The sequence below is a fragment of the Petromyzon marinus genome, chromosome 8, assembly GCF_048934315.1.
Source record: "Petromyzon marinus isolate PM22_M1 ecotype Great Lakes invasive population chromosome 8, UKy_Petmar_22M1.pri1.0, whole genome shotgun sequence".
NCBI lineage: Eukaryota > Metazoa > Chordata > Hyperoartia > Petromyzontiformes > Petromyzontidae > Petromyzon > Petromyzon marinus.
The window spans coordinates 14,783,440-14,805,050 of NC_133674.1; positions in this window are offsets into that span (position 1 = coordinate 14,783,440).

Here is a 21,611-nt window from a genome sequence, read left to right on the forward strand (position 1 = left end):
ATTACACTGACACACATTGATAAATGTGACACCAAACATTGGGATTTGGGTGATCCTGAAGTGAAAAAAATGTACAGGTCAGCATTGCACCAGATAGGACCTCACCACATTGATGGATGAGAGGTCCCTGCCCAAGCTAAGACATAGCCACCTGGAAATAATCTATGATAGGGTACAGTGAAAGTTGACATCCCTACTAGAATGCCCTAATGCAATTGAAGGAATGCCCTCGAAAATGCATATAGGTGTGGTCAGTGGGGATACACCTCTCAGTGAAAACACAGCTATCTGCAGACTTTCTCCCCTATGTTACACGGGGCGTGAGATTGACTTGAGAAATTTACATCTATCTTCGCTTTTAGAGTGACGAAGATAGCTTCTCTTCCTGCCACCTCGTTATGTTAATGCACGTGCATACACGCTCCACGTAATGACAGCTTCGTTGCCGTCAAAGAGGTCCGGAGGCAATACGGTCACGGGAGGCGTATTCCTGGAAGCTAAATTCTATGTGTACTCCATTGAGAACATTAATGTTGATTGTTTTTCTGTTGTTCTCCAAGTTACACAAAATTAACCAAAATGTAATTTCCTAGACAGCACCAGTCAGAAAACAATGGCCCATGCTTTTGGTGGAAAATTCACGACACAGTGGTTTCTCGATTATCTGCGCTAATGACGGGGAGGACGGCCACAGATAACCCAAAAATATAACCAATTTCTGTGGAACTCTATGTCAAAAAACACTAACATAGGGAAACATTATGTTTGAGTTAAGAAAATATAGTTAGTTAATGAACAAACCAAACATTTGCAGTAAATAATGTATTGATCTTGTTTTATTACAAAAGTCCATATAAAAATACACTCATTCGATTTAGAACGATCGATGTGCATGCTCAGTGATAACACTTTCCTGCTCCCGCACAGAAGAGTCCACCTAAGTGGATAGCAGAACCACGCCAATCAACATCAATCAACATCCGCCTCACTGTTGTAACGATATGCAACTACTGTACTGTAGGGGCGCTCACGTGGATTTCCGATTAACTGGAGCAACACATTTGTTCCGTTTAAGCACCGTGTGACTTAAAATAAACATTTTCAAGAATAACACTGGAAAACTGTTTTTAGATAATTAATTTGGGCTCAATGGGAAATCCGTGAGTTATTAATGTATGTCAAAATCTCAGGTGCGTGGTTAATCCGCAAATCGGATAAACCGCACACAGATAATCGAGAGTCTACTGTATATCCAATTCATTTAGAGTTGGCCATAACTTCGGATTCCCAGGATAGCGTCTACTTTTTTTCTTGAAAGCAACCTGCATTTTAACATTTCCAGCACAGACCAAGACTATATCATGAATGGCACTTCAACGCAATGTCTTCCTCCTGATGATACTGAGAAATGATTTTTAACAACATACCTCAATGGCTGCTTATCAACAAAATTAAGTAGATTGTATTTATCTCCTTATCCGTGCACTACCACTACATCAATGGCTATTGCTTGAGGCTGTTTCTGTCTTACATGGAGGGCAGGAGACATTGTCCATGTATAGCTTATGTTTACTTAAATGTAAGTAAGGATGGGACATTTAATTTGCACTTGGCTCATCAGGAAATCGAGGAGTCAATTTGAATACAGCACAGCAGATTTAAAAGCATACCTTCATGTTAACATGTGTACTTTTGGTAAAAATGGCATTATGGGCATACATTCGTAATCATAATGTTCAGCTTAGGGCAATGTAATACTGTGTTTTTATAAAGATTCCGCTTATGTAGCGGTACCTTTGTGATGGACATAAAGCTCATTTCTTGGCAGTCCATCATTTGCCACAGGGTTTTCTTTTGAGGCCATTATAATAATCTTCCCAGCTATAGCAAAGACAAGCCATAAAATATTCAACTGATGACAGTCGTTGCACAAGTGTCAATCCCAAAGCTGGGACGAGGAGGTGAATTACAGATTCACACGCAAGAAGTTCACTCGAATGAGGCCCAGATTGGATAAGTAGTGGGAATGGGTCCATCTTACACTACATTCAATTAGCCAGACCTTTCTAAGATAAAGACTGATCATAGCATTAACATGTTACGTGTTACTTTTCTAATAAATTATCTGAATGATAGTGCTTAATACAATGTGCACTGTGTATATTGTGTGTACAGAATGTGTGGCTATGGTTCCGACCATGAAAATGTATAGAGTACACGTAGTAACCAAAAAAAACGGCAATCTTATTGAATAAAATAATGGTTAAAGCAATTAAGACATACATATGTAGTCACATTGTTTTCCTTAAGTTTATTATTAACATTTTGAAAACATGTTTTTTTTACATTTTAATAACGTCGAAAAAAGGTGTTTCCTCTGTTATGTAACGCAGCACAGTTAATTAGCCATCTCCAGACTTTCTCCTCTCGGTTACACAGAGCGTGAGATTGACTTTGGAAATCTATATCTATCTTGACCGTCCAGTGACGAGATGACATCGCTTGCTGCCACCTCGTTATGCACATGCATACGCACTCCACGCAATTACAGTTTTTTAAAAAAATATATATTGCGAACATCCGTGTTGATGCGAAGGAATCAGTAAATTGTCCGAAAGTCACGGTGACATATTAAAGAGAGCAGCTGTCTTCAAAGCCACTCCTCACAACGCCACCTCCCTAAACTTCTGCCAACGTCTCCCAATTACCGGGACATGCAAATTACATACAGTATCACTCACTCCACACGTCGACTGATACGTGGTCTGCTTACAAATGCAGGAGCTCAGCAACTGCGAAAAGATTGTTAAGGAAGAAGTCACGGGGACCAGAGTTTATTAAGCACTGCAGAACTCGACTGCAAGGATTCCATTCGCACAGATTATATGCACCGTGAAAGTGTTTCAAACCGGGTCTACTTGTTTATCAACGAGAAAAGCGATGAAGTGATTACTAAAACTACGGTCACCAAAAAAAGCACTTCATTGTATGGAGATCAGTTACATAATACCAAAAAAATATATTTATTGGGAATACATTTTGCACGAACCGAGATGTAACCTATGATGCTAAGGTCAGAGTGTGGCAGGCCAGTGGAGCATTTTAAAAGCTGAACAACAACTTAAAGTCAAATACCACGTCAGCAAACACAGCCAAATATCTTCCACAGCACCGTACTGTCCCGCTTCGTGGATCAGAGGCATGAAATCCCAATAACGTGATGAGGCAAAACATCAATAGCTTTTCATATTCTTTGGGTCTTTCGGTAATGTCACGTAGATAGAACAATAAAATAGAAAAAATGAAAATAAAGTGAATAAAAAAATAATTTAAAAATATCACGACGTTTCGATCGCAGTACAAGCAATCGTCATCAGGAGAAAAAAAGGGCCGGAAAGCTGCTGAGGAGGGCTGTTTTAAAGGTTAATTTCTCCAAGACGAAGGTACTCTGCAAACCCACTGGCTAGCAACAAAGATTCGTTCATGAAGCCATCCAAATATATAGACACAGACACAATTTCAAATAAGAATATGGGTACAAACTGAGCAATCATTGGAAGGACGTTATTAACCAGTTTAAGTTATAACTGACTGAGAAGTTTCCATCTTACCTTCCGATGTTAGTAGTTATTTTTTGACTCTCTGATTTTACATTAACAGGTTCACACTAACACGGCCACCGTATACATTGACATGCTAATCTCTTACATTGACATGCTAATCTATTTTGATTTAAAGCAGGGATAAAAAAAAAATATTGGTTCTTTCGGTAAAGTCACGTAGAAGGCAAACAATAAAATAATAAAAATATAAAAAATAAAATTATCACGACGTTTCGACTGCAACACAAGCAATCATCATCAGATGTGAAAACCACAGCAAGAAAATTTGTGGGTTTGCAGAGTACCTTCGTCTTGGAAAAATTAACCTTTAAAACAGCCTGCCTCAGCAGCTTTCCCCCTCTTTTTTTCCTGATGACGATTGTTTGTGTTGCGATAGAAACGTCGTGATATGTTTTATTATTTTTTTATTCACTTTATTTCATTTTTATTAATGTTCTATCTACATGACTTTACTGAAAGACCCAAAGAATATGAATTCCTGCAGTCCAGAAAGCTTTAAGTCAAAATCAATAGCTTTAACTAACGCGTGCATCAGAAGAATTCGAAAAATCTCATGGTCAGACATGGTATTATTGAAGGTAAACTGAAATGCCACCAGCTGCTTGAGCAAAACAGTGCAGATAACCTTCCTTGTGTAACGAACTCTGCGAGGCGAATTTTGGAATCCAAAAAGAAGCTTTCTGCTGGAAACTTGAGCGGTCCACGTGAGAGAGGTCAACCTAAAGGGACACTTAATCTCTTCATAATATCGGACACCAAAGCACTTTATATCGACATACGAGACCGACAACACCTTGCCCAGGATATATCAAAGTGGAAACGTCTCGGGCCTGCCTTATGCAGTATGTGTCCGTCGGTATGAGGGGTCTCACGCATCACCAGCTTGTGGATCTTCACGCAATGTTATACGATTATGCATGACTTTATAACACGGTATTGTTTTACAAACTAAATGTTTAATTAATGGTAAATAAGCTATTTTTATATATGCAAATGTAAAAACTAAGTTTTCGAATATGTACACTTATACAGATAATTGGTGGGGGGGGGGAGATTATGCCCAATAGGATGACCAAAAGGATGACCACCATGGACACGGTAGGATGGGGATCAACTAACGTGCAGGAGCGAGATGGCAGCACCTGAAAAAAACTAAAATCAGAGCCGATGATAATTAGGCATGTAATGATGCATCATTTAATCGATTAACATTTATTCTAAGGCTCACGACGCATGCATTCAATCGTGCATATGCATGCACGTGTTCAGTGCAATCTGTGCAAATTACAAGCAATTATAATATATTTAAGCTAAAACGATAAACAGAAATGGAAAAGCGGGACATACTATGGGGGGGGGGGGGTGGGACGAGACAGAAATTATAATTGATCAAATGTTGGTGGGGGGGATTAGCTATAACTGTACAAACGTATTACTATAATATAAAATACAGTGAGGGAAAAAAGTAATTGATCCCCTGCTGATTTTGTACGTTTGCCCACTGACAAAGAAATGATCAGTCTATAATTTTAATGGTAGGTTTATTTGAACAGTGAGAGACAGAAAAACAACAAAAAAATCCAGAAAAACGCATGTCAAAAATGTTATAAATTGTTTTGCATTTTAATGAGGGAAATAAGTATTTGACCCCCTCTCAATCAGAAGATTTCTGGCTCCCAGGTGTCTTTTATACAGGTAACGAGCTGAGATTAGGAGCACACTCTTAAAGTATTTGACCCCTCTGCAAAACATGACTTAGTACTTGGTGGCAAAACCCTTGTTGGCAATCACAGAGGTCAGACGTTTCTTGTAGTTGGCCACCAGGTTTGCATACATCTCAGGAGGGATTTTGTCTCACTCCTCTTTGCAGATCTTCTCCAAGTCATTAAGGTTTCGAGGCTGACGTTTGGCAACTCGAACCTTCAGCTCCCTCCACAGATTTTCTTTGGGATTAAGGTCTGCAGACTAGCTAGGCCACTCCAAGACCTTAATGTGCTTCTTCTTGAGCCACTCCTTTGTTGCCTTGGCCGTGTGTTTTGGGTCATTGTCATGCTGGAATACCCATCCACGACCCATTTTCAATGCCCAGGCTGAGGGAAGGAGGTTCTCACCCAAGATTTGACGGTACATGGCCCCGTCCATCGTCCCTTTGATGCGGTGAAATTGTCCTGTCCCCTTAGCAGAAAAACACCCCCAAAGCATAATGTTTCCACCTCCATGTTTGACGGTGGGGATGGTGTTCTTGGGGTCATAGGCAGCATTCCTCCTCCTTCAAACACGGCGAGTTGAGTTGATGCCAAAGATCTCCATTTTGGTCTCATCTGACCACAACACTTTCACCCAGTTGTCCTCTGAATCATTCAGAGGTTCACGGGCAAACTTCAGACGGGCATGTTTATGTGCTTTCTTGAGCAGGGGGACCTTGCGGGCGCTGCAGGATTTCAGTCCTTCACGGCGTAGTGTGTTACCAATTGTTTTCTTGGTGACTATGGTCTCAGTTGCCTTGAGATCATTGACAAGATCCTCTCGTGTAGTTCTGGGCTGATTCCTCACCCTTCTCATGATCATTGCAACTCTACGAGGTGAGATCTTGCATAGAGCCCCAGGCCGAGGGAGATTGACAGTTCTTTTGTGTTTCTTCCATTTGCGAATAATCGCACCAACTGTTGTCACGTTCTCACCAAGCTGCTTGGCAATGTTCTTGTAACCTATTCCAGCCTTGTGTAGGTCTACAATCTTGTCCCTGACATCCTGGAGAGCTCTTTGGTCTTGGCCATGGTGGAGAGTTTGTAATCTGATTGATTGCTTCTGTGGACAAGTGTCTTTTATACAGGTAACAAGCTGAGATTAGGAGCACACTCTTAAAGGGAGTGCTCCTAATCTCAGCTTGTTACCTGTATAAAAGACACCTGGGAGCCAGAAATCTTTCTGATTGAGAGGGGGTCAAATACTTATTTGCCTCATTAAAATGCAAATCAATTTATAACATTTTTGACATGCGTTTTTCTGGATTTTGTTGTTGTTATTCTGTCTCTCACATTCAAATAAACCTACCATTAAAATTATAGACTGATCATTTCTTTGTCAGTGGGCAAACGTACAAAATCAGCAGGGGATCAAATACTTTTTCCCTCACTGTAGATGAAACTTACACATTTAGACGTGTGAATGGTTTTTTTTTCAGACAATGAACTAAAATTTACAATTCAATGTAGACTGAGCAAGAGCGTTTGCAAACAATAAATAATATAGCTGCAGAGGGTAATAGCACAAAATTGGGCATTTTAGCCAGAGTGGTAATTTCCCTTTAATTTAACACTTTGTTGCATAATGCAGATGCAAACACTGATGTGCCACTGGCAAACATCATTCATAATGCATCTCTGCAAAAGCACTATTCAATCAGACAGAGCCTTTGTGGTGATCTAAGCCTGAAATAACGGTTACTTTACTGAAAACTCAGGGGACATCGTAATCCATGATTTGGTGTTTTTCTTTTCTTCTGCAGCCCTTTAAATTATTCTAGGCATCAGTTATCAATCCTTGCTTTAAATTTATGACAATTGGGTTAAATGGTAAAAGCTTTTATTTACAGTCAACATGTACACAGTGTTTCAAACCATAAAAAAAATGTTTAAGAAAACTACTGCCTCTGGGCATTATGCAAAAAAAGCAATCAACATTTATTGAAGTGCATTGTGGTCCTCTTGTCTTGGGTCACCATCAAAATAAATGTGAGCAAATATTATCGACCAACAGCAGCCGTAATAGGCAACTAGTTGGCTGGGTTATGTCGATGGGCTTTACTCATTATTTACAGATTTCATGCGCACATCAACGCAAACCAAACGTGACGTGAAAAAAAAACCTCGATAGAATCACGTTAACAAACAAAAAAACTGGTCCAGATGTCTTGTGACCGCCCAATTTATTGAGCCCTAGCATGTTTTTACTTTGCATCTTAATTTCTGTTTTAAATAAACCTTACTTAAATAAAGAATGTTTTAGGAAATTTAATTGAGGATCACAAGACATCTGGATCACCTTGTAAGCTCAGCAGTTTGCACTCTAGAGCTCATGGACCAGCCTCTCTGCCCTATCCTTCTGTTTGCCTTCTCTATCTACACATCGAATGTGCAATACTATATACTGTACATTATCTAGAATAAGTCCAACACAATTTGGAACAATGGAGGGGATTTAAAGGAAAAAAAGGATGTAATCTACATGCAGAATACTTGAAGTTATATTTGTCTGTACATTATGTTAAGGGATAAAATATCACAACTATATTAAGGTTTTTTTTTATTTTCTGTAATCGCAAATGCAGAATTGTCACTTTAATGTGCCCTTTTGGAAACTGTAATGAACAGCAACTTCGTTTCCCTTGGGATAATGGTAACATCTTAAACACTGTTTCTTGAAAACAAAAAAAATATATTACGCTGAGACATACAAATGGAGACTGCCTTTACTCTCCATCTTTTGCTTTAAATAATTCAGCAGCAGCAATGCTGTACGAGACTCGTACAGTCGCCACATTTGGAAGAGTTCCACTTGGAAGGTTAATGCAGACAGCTTCCTATGAAGCGCATTATTATTCACAATTAATGTGTGCCCGTGTATTGTGTGGGTGTGTTTCTCTAAGGGCAAGCCTGTGTGAATAAACCATAATACAGCATCCATGAAACCTATTTGATATATAATTTGGTGCTTTGCACAAGACAAACGCATTGAAATGTGTGTAAATCCAATCAAAGCAAATATTATATTGTATGTCAAGCAATGCATCCATTTGGAGACGGGGGGGGGGGGACACGTGGATTCGAGTACATTCCCATATTATAGACATAATTTTGTCTGTTAATAATGTTAAGTGTGCTTGGGACAGGTCGCCTGAATAAATGATTGTGGATGGTCGATAATAGCGATGGAGTGGCCGCCCTAGGGAGGGAAACGTGCCCAAGAGGACGCCTACCGTAGAGATGGAGCGATGAAATCAGCTCGTGTGGAGGTGCTGGGTTTATTGTGGCATCACAGGACCATGGTGGATAGCAGTGGATTGGGGTAGGGACTTTAGTCAAAATATTAAAGTTGTTTCTCTCCACTAGACACAGGTTAATTTCTACCACAGTAAAAGTTAATCATTCAAATATGATGACATTCTAAACACAATTATAATATTCTATTTATATACGTGTATTGTATTTAAAAGGCGATACAGCACAGTGCATCACAGAGGAATGGTGACCCATATGGAGGAACTTTCATTCACTATTAAATGGACCATGGACAATGACGATTATGATGATAGAAGTATAGTATATCATTAAAATGGATTAGGTTCATTGTTGAACAAAAACAATACCTTGTACAGAACAAAATAATCAACACTTGGAAAGTGGTTTCAATTGTTCCACAAAAATCCTATTATCTGTTCCTCGATTCTTCCTATTATCCACATTCTTTCACGGATAAAGACAGGTTACCCGGAAGTGGTGGTAAATGGATAATTGTTAAATTTATTCGTGAATGAGTCTGCGGGGGCCGCTGTCCCCCGACTCCTCCGTTACGATCGTGCTACTACCCCCCGACTGCTCTGTCGGGTTCGGGCTACCGACCCCCAATTCCTCGCCCCCCTGTACCCCCGACTTTGTTGCTGCCCCCGTAGGCATGGTTCAATTGGTGGGGCCGACCGCTTTACGCTCACGACGCGCTACGCGGTGCTCAGTGGCGGACGCGCCGCTGTGAGCGTGCCCGCGAAGTAAAACCCCGTCTCGTGCGTAAACAAAAGGGTACAGCGCGCCGACGCGTGACTCCGCGGCCGGTTCACACACCCACCCTACGTGCCCAGGCACTAACAAACCCGACTCGCTACCTGCCCGGCTCCGTACACCAATCACACGCGAGGGACTTGGGGTCAGGGGTTAGAGGGCCGGGGCGTCCGCCGTGCGCGCGCCGCTGATTGGAGGGAGTCACTTCGCCCCGATTTAAAGGCCGTTTAAACAGCCGCGCGTGTACGCGAACACCAGGCACTTCACCCTCCTATTCACACTCACAAAGACCACACGACACAGTCTATCCTCTACTGGCGATTTTATTCCCTCCGCGAATAACCCGCTAACTACGCGTGTTTGTGTGGGTCAGCAGACACTAGCCTATCCCTTGGGGATCCGGGACTCAATTTATCCTGCCTATCGCTCCACTTTCTACCCTCTGGCTAAATAGCCCAAACTCACCTCTCCCTTACTTACGCGTACTCCCAATCTGATGCGCCGGAAGCTGTAGAAGGACGATGCTGGGCATCGTCTCCGTGGAGAATTGGGCCTGGCTGCGTTGATCCTCGTCACACGGACGACTCGAACGGCTGGCTCCAACACCCCGCTGATCCCGATGCCTTGAAGGCCTCTGCCCCTTACAGCCTGAATCCCCCTCCTTTTATCCTACCTATAACAAAGGCGTTCCGCTGTTTCGCCCCCTTGGCCTCCCGTCCAATCAGAGGCCCGGATTTTCCCGCTCTTTTGATAGTCGGATCCCAGCTCTGGTGACGTCACCGCAGTGGTCCCCTCGACGTCCGCTTTCTGTTCTTCCCGCTATTAGCCCACTGACTCGTGTTGTGTGTGCGCGCTTCCATCCGCGGTGGCTCAACAACCCCTGCCGTGACCATGCCATTACAATCCGAGGTCACGGCGCCACGGTGCCCGTCAGCCTCGGGGGTATGTCGCCCAATTCCCCGGCCGTAGGAAACCATGAAGCTTGATCCCAGTAGGGGCTTCCGGGCGAAAACCCGTCGGCCAGGTGACCTTCCCCCCCGGCTCTACGTGGGGTGTGCGTGTGTGGGGTGTGCGTGTGTGTGTGTGCGTGTGTTCATGTGGGGGGTGGCGAGGGGCGCGCAGCGTCGGCGTCGTCGCCCCCCGGTGGCGGCGTCACGGCGGTGGGCACGGCCCCGATGGAGCGGCTCCGCTGTGGCGGCACCACAGGTCACTTGATAGTGGTTGTCACATCGAGGAAAATTCATCTCATCATTTGTGTGCATCCGTCGATAAGTGTATGAACATCAGGAGCCAGTTTCGTGGATAGACACAAATAGCTGGGCTATCCGATTATTTAAGGTAATCATTTACACAAAGAATGAAACCTCTGTTTCCACGTGTGTCGCTAGATGGGAGGTGATGCCATCAGAATCATCACCCACCACACGCTGGGCGTGGTTTCTAGGGGGTTTCCCACCTTCAGAAGACAGGATATGGGGGGGGGTAGTCACCATTGCTAAAGGAACCCGATTTTTCGACCAGTTGAACGATCTTCTTGAATCGATTAATCGTCCCGGCTCTCAGAGGGATCCACCAATAGCACACCATACGGAGGTGCATATGAGGCATTGAACTGTGATGTAACATCAACATTATCATGTAAACATTTCAGGCATTTGTTGAAGGGACAAAAATGGAAAATACCCAGAGTATGTGCACCCACGGTAATGTAATGTCATGCACTGAAAAACATACCTTGTATTTTTGGCAGATAATAATGTGTACTCTGACATCACACACACATGCTCCTCACCTGCTGCAGAGAAGCAATGCATTTTTGAGTTCACTTTGGAAAGGCACATGTTGAAATATTCAAGCATTCAGAATACGAATTTGCATTTATATTCGTACGCTGCAGAGAATGAGCATGTGATACTGCAAAAGATAAGGTTATGCATTTACATTGCAAAATATTTCCAATGGAAGCACTGAATCACAATTGATTTACAACTTGTATGTGCTTAATATGAACTAAAATAATCATCATACTCATATTGAACATTTTAAATGAATTAGACTAATAAAACCCATATATTACGAATATATGGAGTATAATTTAGTACGCACAGTAGACATACATCCTAGGATAATGGTGCATTAAATTGACAATGGAGCTTCCAACAATCCAGTAATCAAACAGGCAACCCTCCATGGTATAATGAGTGATTGTGGGGAAGGTGTTAGCTTCTACAGATGAGTCAATGTGTAAGGTCATCGAGTAGCCATATCACTTCGGTGCAGGAAACCGCTGCTGTGAGTGTGTGACCCTTGGCTGAACTCTCTGCGCAAAGCATTTGCCATTCATCTGAGGTCTTTTGTGAGTGTGCAGTGACAGTTGCTTCTTGAAATAGTGAATGGAGTAGACATTTTTTTTTAAATCTCACATACATTGACAAATTTTCAACACTAATGGACAGGGGTCTCATATCTTTTTTATGCACAAAATAACTGCAGAGTAACCAAGTTTGAATATTGCAAGTCCACAGTCTGTAGCGGAAGCAATGTATTGGCATCTAGATTAATTAGGCTTCAGGAGCTATGGGGACCTTTTTGATATTAGCCAATCACTGCATCACTGCTCCGCCATAAATAGTGCAAGACATTTTTTTTGTGTTTTTACCTACTGCTGTCTGTAACGAATTACAACTTTGCACGGATCTACATGTATTTGTATTCATTGTTGATATGCACTTGTTGGGATATTAGCTTTGCTTTGTTTGCTAATATCAAAAAGGCTCCCATAGCTCCTGAAGCCTAATTAATCTAGATGCCAATATATTGCTTCCGCTACAGACTGTGGTCTTGCAATATTCAAAACTGGTTGCTCTGCAGTTATTTTGTACGTAAAAAAGATATGAGACCCCTGTCCATTGCAAAAACACATTTGAGTGTTGGTGTGTGTGTCCATTTTTGTTAATCAGCAGGGCACTACCAAGAGGCCAAAAATCATTGTTGCTTCTCACGTGGATGTTCACAGCCTGCATGAAAACATGAGTTTTTATTCAATAAAATTTCGGAATTTACAATTCAATATTTTATTTTACACATTCCATTGAACATCTGTAAAAAATATATAAACGAACAAAAGCACACTTTTTAATGTCTTTGTCAATGAAAATAATAATGCGAGTTTCAGTTGTGCCATTTGCAGTGGGTCTAAACAGGATTTCTTATGATGTCATGAAGGTCACAATTTAAATATGTACCAGAGTAGTGTGTTAAAATTACGCTAAAAGAAACAAAGTAAACACAAAGGAAATGCAAAGCCATGTATAGTTATCGTGCGATTGAGGTTGGTGAATAAGCATGCGATGCAGTGGCTTAAAGTCTCGGACTGGTTAATTAAAGATGAAAAACAATCGTGGCAGCCTGCACAGTCATACCCAGACACCCTACCCACAGCCACACACTGAGGTCTCAGTGGAATTTGCCATCATACATAATTTAAATGTAAAATGCGCAATTAAAATAAACTTTTATATTGCTCAAACTACTGACTAACTGGCTTTCTTAGACTGGTGTGGTTGGACTATTCTTCGCACGCTCTGCTACAATTAAAAATAAAGATTTTCTATCTTTATGGGGAATTGTTTTTTGAGTGTTCTGAAATTGTAGGTTATCTCATAAAGATGCTGAGGTGTTGTCTGTTCATTCTATTTTGCTATTTCTCAGTTAAGATTCATGTGATGGTTTTTTTTTTGCTCGCTTTCCCGGTTCTAAATTATGTCGGCTCTAACTGATTCAAAATTCTGCAGCCAGAGTGCTTACTTGCTCATTCCGTTCGCAATAGATTACGGTACTCCGCTTCACTCATCACTGCACTGGCTTACTACTGTATTCCTTTTTTTATTATTCCTGCTTATAAGGCGCTTCATTGTCTAGAGCCTTCATATATAACGGAACTGTTGACACATTAAGCTCCTATCTGCACCTTGAGATCAGTGAATACTGAACTTCTTGTTCCTAGAAGTTGTTTAAATAGCAATAGCCATTAGATGTGATGCTTCCTGCCTCTAGAGCTCTATTCAAAGTCATACAAGGATGCAGACACCACCATTATTTTAAAAAAAATCTAAACCTTTTCATAAATCAAGCCAAAGGCTTTTAATTTTTATATTGCAAAGTACCCAGGGGTCTGCTAACATGAAGAGTGATGTGGGTCAGAAACGTGGACACTGTAGCAACACGTGGAGCAAGAACAATCACAAATGGGAGACATGACATGACTGTGATCTTCTCTTCTTCGTCGTGTCTCCTATCCAACCTCTATGGTCTTTCCCCAATATTCTGCACAGGCCCACCACTTCTGGTGTTGGCATTGCCAAATCTTGTGGAATGCATTGTGGTGCTGCAGGGCATTTCAGGAGATGGTCCATAGATTGCATCTCCTGACAAGCACGATTGTTCGGGTGTTGCCGAAGCACCCCATGATTTCACGAGGGTTGCACCTGCCGAAACCCACTCTCAGCCTGTTTAGGCTCCGCCATGTGAGCCATTTGGCTCAGCAGCTTTGTCGCTTGACCGTGATGAAAAGTGGGGTGGGGCAGGAAACGGCGTTGGAAGGAATGGTGGCCCCGATGGTCAAGACTGAAGATAGAATCGACAGCCATAGGAAGAAAGACATCTGGGAGGAAGATCGCTGTAGGGATGGAGTGACGAAGTCGGTTAGCGTGCACGAGGGGAATGGGTTGCTGCATCGTGAGAGTATGGGGGATGGCAACAACTTGTGGAGATCTTCATCCTTGCAGTGTACAAATCGTGGCTGATGATCCCTCGCACCTTACTTTGTACACATAATGCTTATATACACATAGCATTTTTTTTTATAAATATGATCAACTATTAAAAGCAGCTCATGATAATTTGCACATCTTTGTCTCTAATTGCTAATTCAATTCATTTTAATCCCTACACAACGGTAGCAGGGATATAGAGCTTGGGACAACAAAGAGCATACGGATCCATTAATCCTCATCAGCCAAAACTGCCTCATAACTGCAGAGGCAGAGACAAGAGCTGAATGGCCCATTATTGAATATAAATCCCAATACTCACATGCACGTAATAAACGTCATGTTTTAAGATGTTAAAATACTTTTTTTTTAGGGGAAACGTAAAAAAGTGGCCAGGTAATTTTTTGAAACTTCAACGATTGCTGGAATGTTTACGAGTAAAAAAAATGCATATTGGTGTAATGATAAAGAATCGTACAATTACGAATACAAATTTTCTTTATTTACTCAGGAAAATACTACTTTTTCAGGAAGAGCCTAATGTCCAGATAGATTCAAGAAAATGTCTGTATTACCAGGAACGGAGCCAGGATATTCTGAGATATCCAGTGTTTATGTTTTCCAATGGGCACCACAAATGTATAAAACACATTTTATTGGATTTGAACGCGGAGTTTATTAATAGGTCGGAGCCGCTGATGTGGCTAAAAAGTTCGATAAGTTCGAAAGGCTGCCGCTCAAGCAGCCTTCAGGGCAGCACAAGGTGGCAGCCTGCAGGGCAGCACAAGGTGGCAGCCTGCAGGGCAGCACGAGGTGACAGCCTGCAGGGCTTCACAAGGTGGCAGCCTGCAGGGCTTCACAAGGTGGCAGCCTGCAGGGCAGCACACAAGGTGGCAGCCTGCAGGGCAGCACACAAGGTGGCAGCCTGCAGGGCAGCACAAGGTGGCAGCCTGCAGGGCAGCACAAGGTGACAGCACAAGGTGGCAGCCTGCAGGGCAGCACAAGGTGACAGCCTGCAGGGCAGCACACAAGGTGGCAGCCTGCAGGGCAGCACAAGGTGGCAGCCTGCAGCATTTTGCAGCAGCCGGATATCCGGTTATCCCAATTACCGACTTTCCCAAAATTTCAGGGGGGGCTGAGCACCCCCCAGCCCCCCCTGTGGCTCCGCCCCTGTGTATTACTATCTCCTAATCACGTGACAAACAAAGCCTGCAAGGCCTGGTATTCCCAGGCACTTTCCCATCCGAGTGTGCACTTGACTCAAGTCTGCTCAGCTTCCACGATCCAGCAAGGTCGGACACATTTAGGGTGATTTGGTTTGTAGGCGGCAAAGACATGTCCACAGTGGCAAAGGAGCACTGTAGATGTTGCTGATTAGACCAGACGAGGAAGCAATGTTGCCAATTCATTTTGTTTAACCAGGTGAGAACTCGGGAGCACATGATGAGTCTCATTTGCAAGACTGACTTCAGTCACCAAAATGATAAGAAAAAAGTAAACCGATCAAATAAGCTACGAATCAAACAGAAATCAGTACAAAAAAACTGTCACATGAGAAATCTAAAGCACTGGACAAAACACAATGCCAAACACTTCATTGACTTAAAGCTTTCGTGATTGCAGAAAGTCATATTCTTTGGGTCTTTTGGTAAAGCCACGTAGATAGAAAAATAATAATTAAAAATAATAAAACATCACGATCGCAAAAAAATGCTGCCTTTTTCCTGCCTCAGTAGCTCTTCCGCTATATTTTTCACCTGATGACGATTGCTTGTGTTGTGATCGAAACGTCATATTATTATTTTTCTATCTACGTGGCTTTACCGAAAGACCCAAAGAATATGAATACTATTCAATGAGTTTAACACGTAGGCCTTCCCGACACATTATCCATGAGAGGGTTTTATTTGCATCAGATCACCTAAATATGTCGTGAAACCTGCCACCACCCGACATACCCAATTAGTAAGGTTTGCCACGTAAAAAACACGTGCCAATTCGTTACTAGTTCAGCACACCGGTGTGTTGGAGAGTAAACCCACATTTATGAATGGGATTCCAGTGGCTGAGGATGGTGAAATTAGCCTGCTGTGGGAGGTAGGCAACCCAATTTTGATCGGAATATTTACTCTGCTTCCTTTAAATTCAGCATCAGCTGGCCATGAGTGTAGGATGTTCCCCCTCTACCTAACCTTAAATCAGTTTCGGGCTGCTGTGAAGCTCAGCTCCGCTGCAGGCGGTACATTCAGACGTGGCGAGTCATCTTGTGTGGGTCAATCAGTTACAAAGACAATGACGATATATTATCAGAGCATGTTCACCACAGGTACTGTGTGTGGTTAATGCAGACTCTCGATTCCTTGCAAAATTTATCTATTTGGTGTTTGAAAATCTTAACACCGCCTGTTTTATTGACAGAAAGAGTAAAACCTATTCTTATGTTTTCATACTTTGATACTGGCAAAAAAGGTCCCATTTTGTCGCTGCTCACCCTGGGCGATAAATGCCCTGATAGTGCATCGCCTTTGTACTGTTCGCCTTTTTTGCGTTCTCTGGTCTGACACTGACAAGACGAGGCCATGAAGAAGACTGTCTCTGACGTAGGGCCAATCAGTTTACAAGAGATTGGAAATATTATCAGAGTGTTTTTTGCATGTTCACCACAGGTACTGTGTGTGGTCAATGCGGACTCGATTTCCTTGAATAAGGCTTAACCATTTGGTGTTTTAACATCTTAACACCTCCTGTTTTATTAACAGAAAGGGTAAAACCTATTCTTATGTTTTCATACTTTGATACTGGAAAAAAGGTCCCATTATGTGGAGAGTGGTTATGGTCCAAAGCAGAACTGTTCATGTAGGATAGGAGTGCTTCAGTGTCCTGCAAGCAGACGCGCAAAAAGTCCTTGGAAAGAGAAAGCAAAATTGACTGTTTCTGTGTATAGCCTCGTAAGGGTTGGGCGAGGGGGGGGGGATATACAAAATGTGATGCGGGGGTTGCGGGTGGCATTTAACTTGGCCGCAAAAGGATTGGGTTCCAGAAAGCTTGGTAAAGTGCTGGATGTGGGACTACGGTGGGAGTCAACTTATTTGCTGCCCAACGGCCCTGGGGCTCGTTTCAGACAACCCCACAGCTTCGTGAGACGTTTTGCAGCCATATTTGTCTAAGACGGCAACATTTTTCAACAAAATATCGCATCTTCTCCCTTCGACAAGGTTACAATATGTGTTGGTTATGCTCATAGCAGAGCCTATTTTTTTTTTAAATGATCAGTAGGGCACGGTCAGTAGGATGAGAATTGAGACCGTAGCCAGTAGTTGCAGCAGAACTCATCTTAACATGTGACGAAGTGGAGTGAGGAGAAACAATAACCACCGCAAACCGTTCTCGGGGAGCTGGATGCTCCCAACTTTCAAGGCGTGTGTGGCTGTTGTCGACGTGGGCAGCAGAGGGCAAGTGTAGCGAAATCCATTGTTGTACGGGGTGGTCCAGATGTCTTGTGGCTCACCCATTTCATTCTCTAAAACGTATATATATTTTTAAAGGAAATGTTTCTTCTAAACATAAATTAATATGCAACGGGGAACAACATTTGGGGGTGAATTATTTTGGAGTCACAAGACATCTGGACCACCAAGCATTCTATTAAACAAAATTTTACCAGGTAAGGCCCACTGAGCTCTATAAAGCTCTTTTTCAGAAGCTACCTGGCCACAAATTATAGCTCAATTAAGTGGCTTATCGTCGTGGACATTTATAGCAGCCAAATACTCTAAACGCGTGTTTCTAAATGTGGGGGGAAAATCCGAAGGACCTGGAGAGAAAAATCCACGTGACCATGGGGGAGAGAGACACGCAAACTTAAAATATACAGCAGGCGTCAGGGTCGGGATTAAACTCTGCTATGTATGCACCCACAAAATATCTTCCCCGCCTTCACGAACCTACTTTGACCAGTGTGGTGAAGTATGGCCGAATAACTCCCACGACCTGCATGGCGCTGGGGAGGCCTTCATCCAGCAGTGGATTGACAAAAGTATTGTAACATGGGCTTGTTTGTTGGAGGCCATTTAAGCACTAAATGGAATGAGACGAGACGCTGCAAAATATAAACCCCGCCAATGGTCGTCTGGAGCGATTCAAACGGTTATAGAGCAACTAAGGACGATTAAACGTGTGCACACAACTGTTCAGACAATGCACACTTATAATGTACTGCACGTGTGCAGTAATTGGAAACAGGTGTGAGGATGCTGCATAATGTCAGGTCGCCCATTCGTAAACGATAAACAAGTTTTTGTCAAGCAAAGTGCTTACGCAAAAAACAGCTTTCCTTAATTTGACAATTATTTTGGCGCTAATTAATTTCGGTCATTAATAAGAATGTCCATTTGTAACGCGCAAAGAATTCACTCGCGAAGAGGGAGAATGACCCGGAAGCACGAGAAACCAGACAATCGGCAGGACTGTCAACAATTTCCCAAGCTCTGCGGTCCTCTAAATATTAAGGCGCTATCGGCCAATCAACGTGTTTACATGGGGCAGGAAGCTGGAGCACCCACGCGTGTGAGCAGGGGAATACGCTATCCCATACATATGTTCCAGGTGGACTCCACATTTTTGCTGTACCGCACCTCGATGCCCACGGGAAGGGGACTTCACGGAAATTTGTGCGATGAGCCACCAACCCCTCACCTCCACAGCGCCGGATTTACAAGCGCGCATAGCCCACCACCATGCCCACGAATACTACCCAATGGCGCGCAGGTTTAGCACAGAGATATACGTGCATAGGTAAGCAAAGTTTCTACCCTCTGGATAAGTGCCACTTAATTTGGAAACACCGGTGGCACATAATGAGGAGGGCCCGAGGTGAAACGTGAAATCGCACGTCCCCAGGCACACCCGCGTCCATTCTTTCCCCAAGACCCAAATCAAGCCGGCGAACACAGGGCCCTGTTTTTATAGTGCGGGTGTGATTGCCGACAGCAGACATACAGCACGTGTGCTTGAACCCACCAAGTAGAGAGACCTTGATCCACGCGTTGGATTTCAAGAATGTGTAACCGACCCGAAATCAAGAGGGTCCCCTGGGGCGCGTGTTGTTCTACTCCAAAGTGATGGTAATGTACATCTGTTCTCATCTTTGCCTATTACCGGTTTCTTGTCTGGGAGCGTGACCTGTGCTTGACCCTATCTTGTCACATTCAGCCGGGCACTTGCTTCCACCGTAGACGAATGCAAAGGCCTAGAATATGCAGCAAATGCAAGGGGTAGAGAAGGGGCAGAGGAAAACGCGTTGATCATTATGTTACAGCAACATTGCTGTAGACAATGGGAAATGGTAGAATAATACTACGGTGGTTAAGGACGTAGCACCTATCTTTTACAAATGTATAAACTACTGAGACTGCATTTACATTTTAATCTATTATAGCTTGAGCAGGATACAAATTGTCATTGGTTTAGTGCTTTTACAACACTTAAAAGCTTTCTATAGAGCACTATTACTCATGTATTTACCTTCATATAAAAAAGCAAAACATCACACTTTTAATGAATAAAACTGTTATTGTAAGCACCTGGCAATGACCAATTTAAACGGTAATGTGTGGTTATATAAACATTGCTTTTTTCCCGGTACGAATGTTGTTAGAACTTCACTTCAGACGATGCCAACTTCCCGAATGTCTCAGGTCATCAAGTTCACGTTCTCATTTCATGATTGTTTTATGACCACAACTCAAGATTGACGATTGTTCTGGTGTGTCGTTTACCACACTGCCAGGCTCAACTTGTGCCGTGCCCATTCATTCCACTGCAATGCATCAATTTAAAACAGCTCCTTTGAGAATTGGGGACTATTCACTACAAGTTATAGTTACAAATGAAAATAAATATAATCTTCCCTAAAAGCAAACACAATGACCCGTTTTTGCCAAATGTGTCAATTGTAAAGTATCATTCGGTTGCACGTGTTGTGTCTTTTGGTTGTCAGGGAGAGACGAACAGGCCACACATCAAAGTATGTCAAAGTGTATTTAGAAAAATACAGTCCTGATCCACTGTGCGGTACTTTCGTTTCCAATGCATTCTAAACGCCAACTGAAAAAAACGTAAAAAGTTAAATCAAACCTCATATTATATTTTATGGTATGTTTGGAAGTCTTTTTACTGAACGAATTAAGGCTGCGCCGTTAAGCCAAGGTTCGTTGCAAACCTTTAAAGTTTCTTCTTTGTACTCCCACGAGGACAGGGAAAAGCATTTACCAGCAAGATGTTTTGAGAGCCCTCGTTATCCCAGCTCGCAGATCACTGAATCTTCCGTAAAGTTGGCGCAACTTTAATTCCACTGACACCACACGCGCGCCTAACCATTTCAACGCAAACATGCATGTGCAAGATCAAATATTACAATGTAGTTGTGGCCAAAGCCATTGACGTCCCCGCCACAAATCACCAACGCTTTCAATCCTCTGCCCAGTTGCCACAGCTGCTGCATATACAATAAGTAGGTGACCTCTATGATCTGTCCTAAGAGTATCGGGTGGATTCATCTCCGGGTCCTCCGATGTTTTCCCTCCACCTTTAGAAATACGAGATTAAAAGTGTTTGGGCTGCTATAAATGTTAACATGATAAGCCACTTCGTTGAGCTATCATTTTTAGCCAGGTCACTTCAGAAAAAGAGCTATAGAGCTCAGTGGGCCTTACCTGATAAAATACAAATGGTAAATAGTTTGGTTTATCCCACCATCTGCCCTTGGGTATTAGTCTTGGTCACCGGACTCGTGGAAACCACTCCATTGCCCGTCTTGGAAAGTTGCCCTCTCCCCCAACTTGCACACGTCCTACCCAGTGCAATTTTTCTTGTATTATTTTTTTTATGCACAGGCAGGTCTAATTTCAAGTTACAATTCAACAAGTAAATCACCAGAATAGAGGGGGAGGGGGGGGTTTGAGCGCATAAATATATGAATGTGTCGTTATACCCGCCACCACCCGACACAGCCAATTAGTAAGGTTTGTCACATAAACAAAACATGCCAATTCTTTGCCGATTCAACACACCGGTGTGTTATGGATAATTAAAGTACGACGTTTCGTCAATTACAAACAGCCTTATCAGATGACACCAGAAGACATCTCAAAAAGTTGACATGTAACATTCGATAACACGGGCTATTTTTCACATGTACACCAATCCATTTGATTTTACTTTTAAAAAGTAAAGCTTATATTACTGTTTTACACTTTAGAAAAAATGTTTACATCCGCGGTAGCCAAGTAAATCAGCAGTCAGAGCAAAGCCAGGACTCGTGACTCAGAAGTCAAAGAAGTCAGAGCTGAGCCAGGACTTCTGAGTTTCTGTATTCTGGACTCGTGAGACTCCTGACATTCTGGATTAAATCAGTTTCTTAAGTGCAGTGAATTGACTCAGCC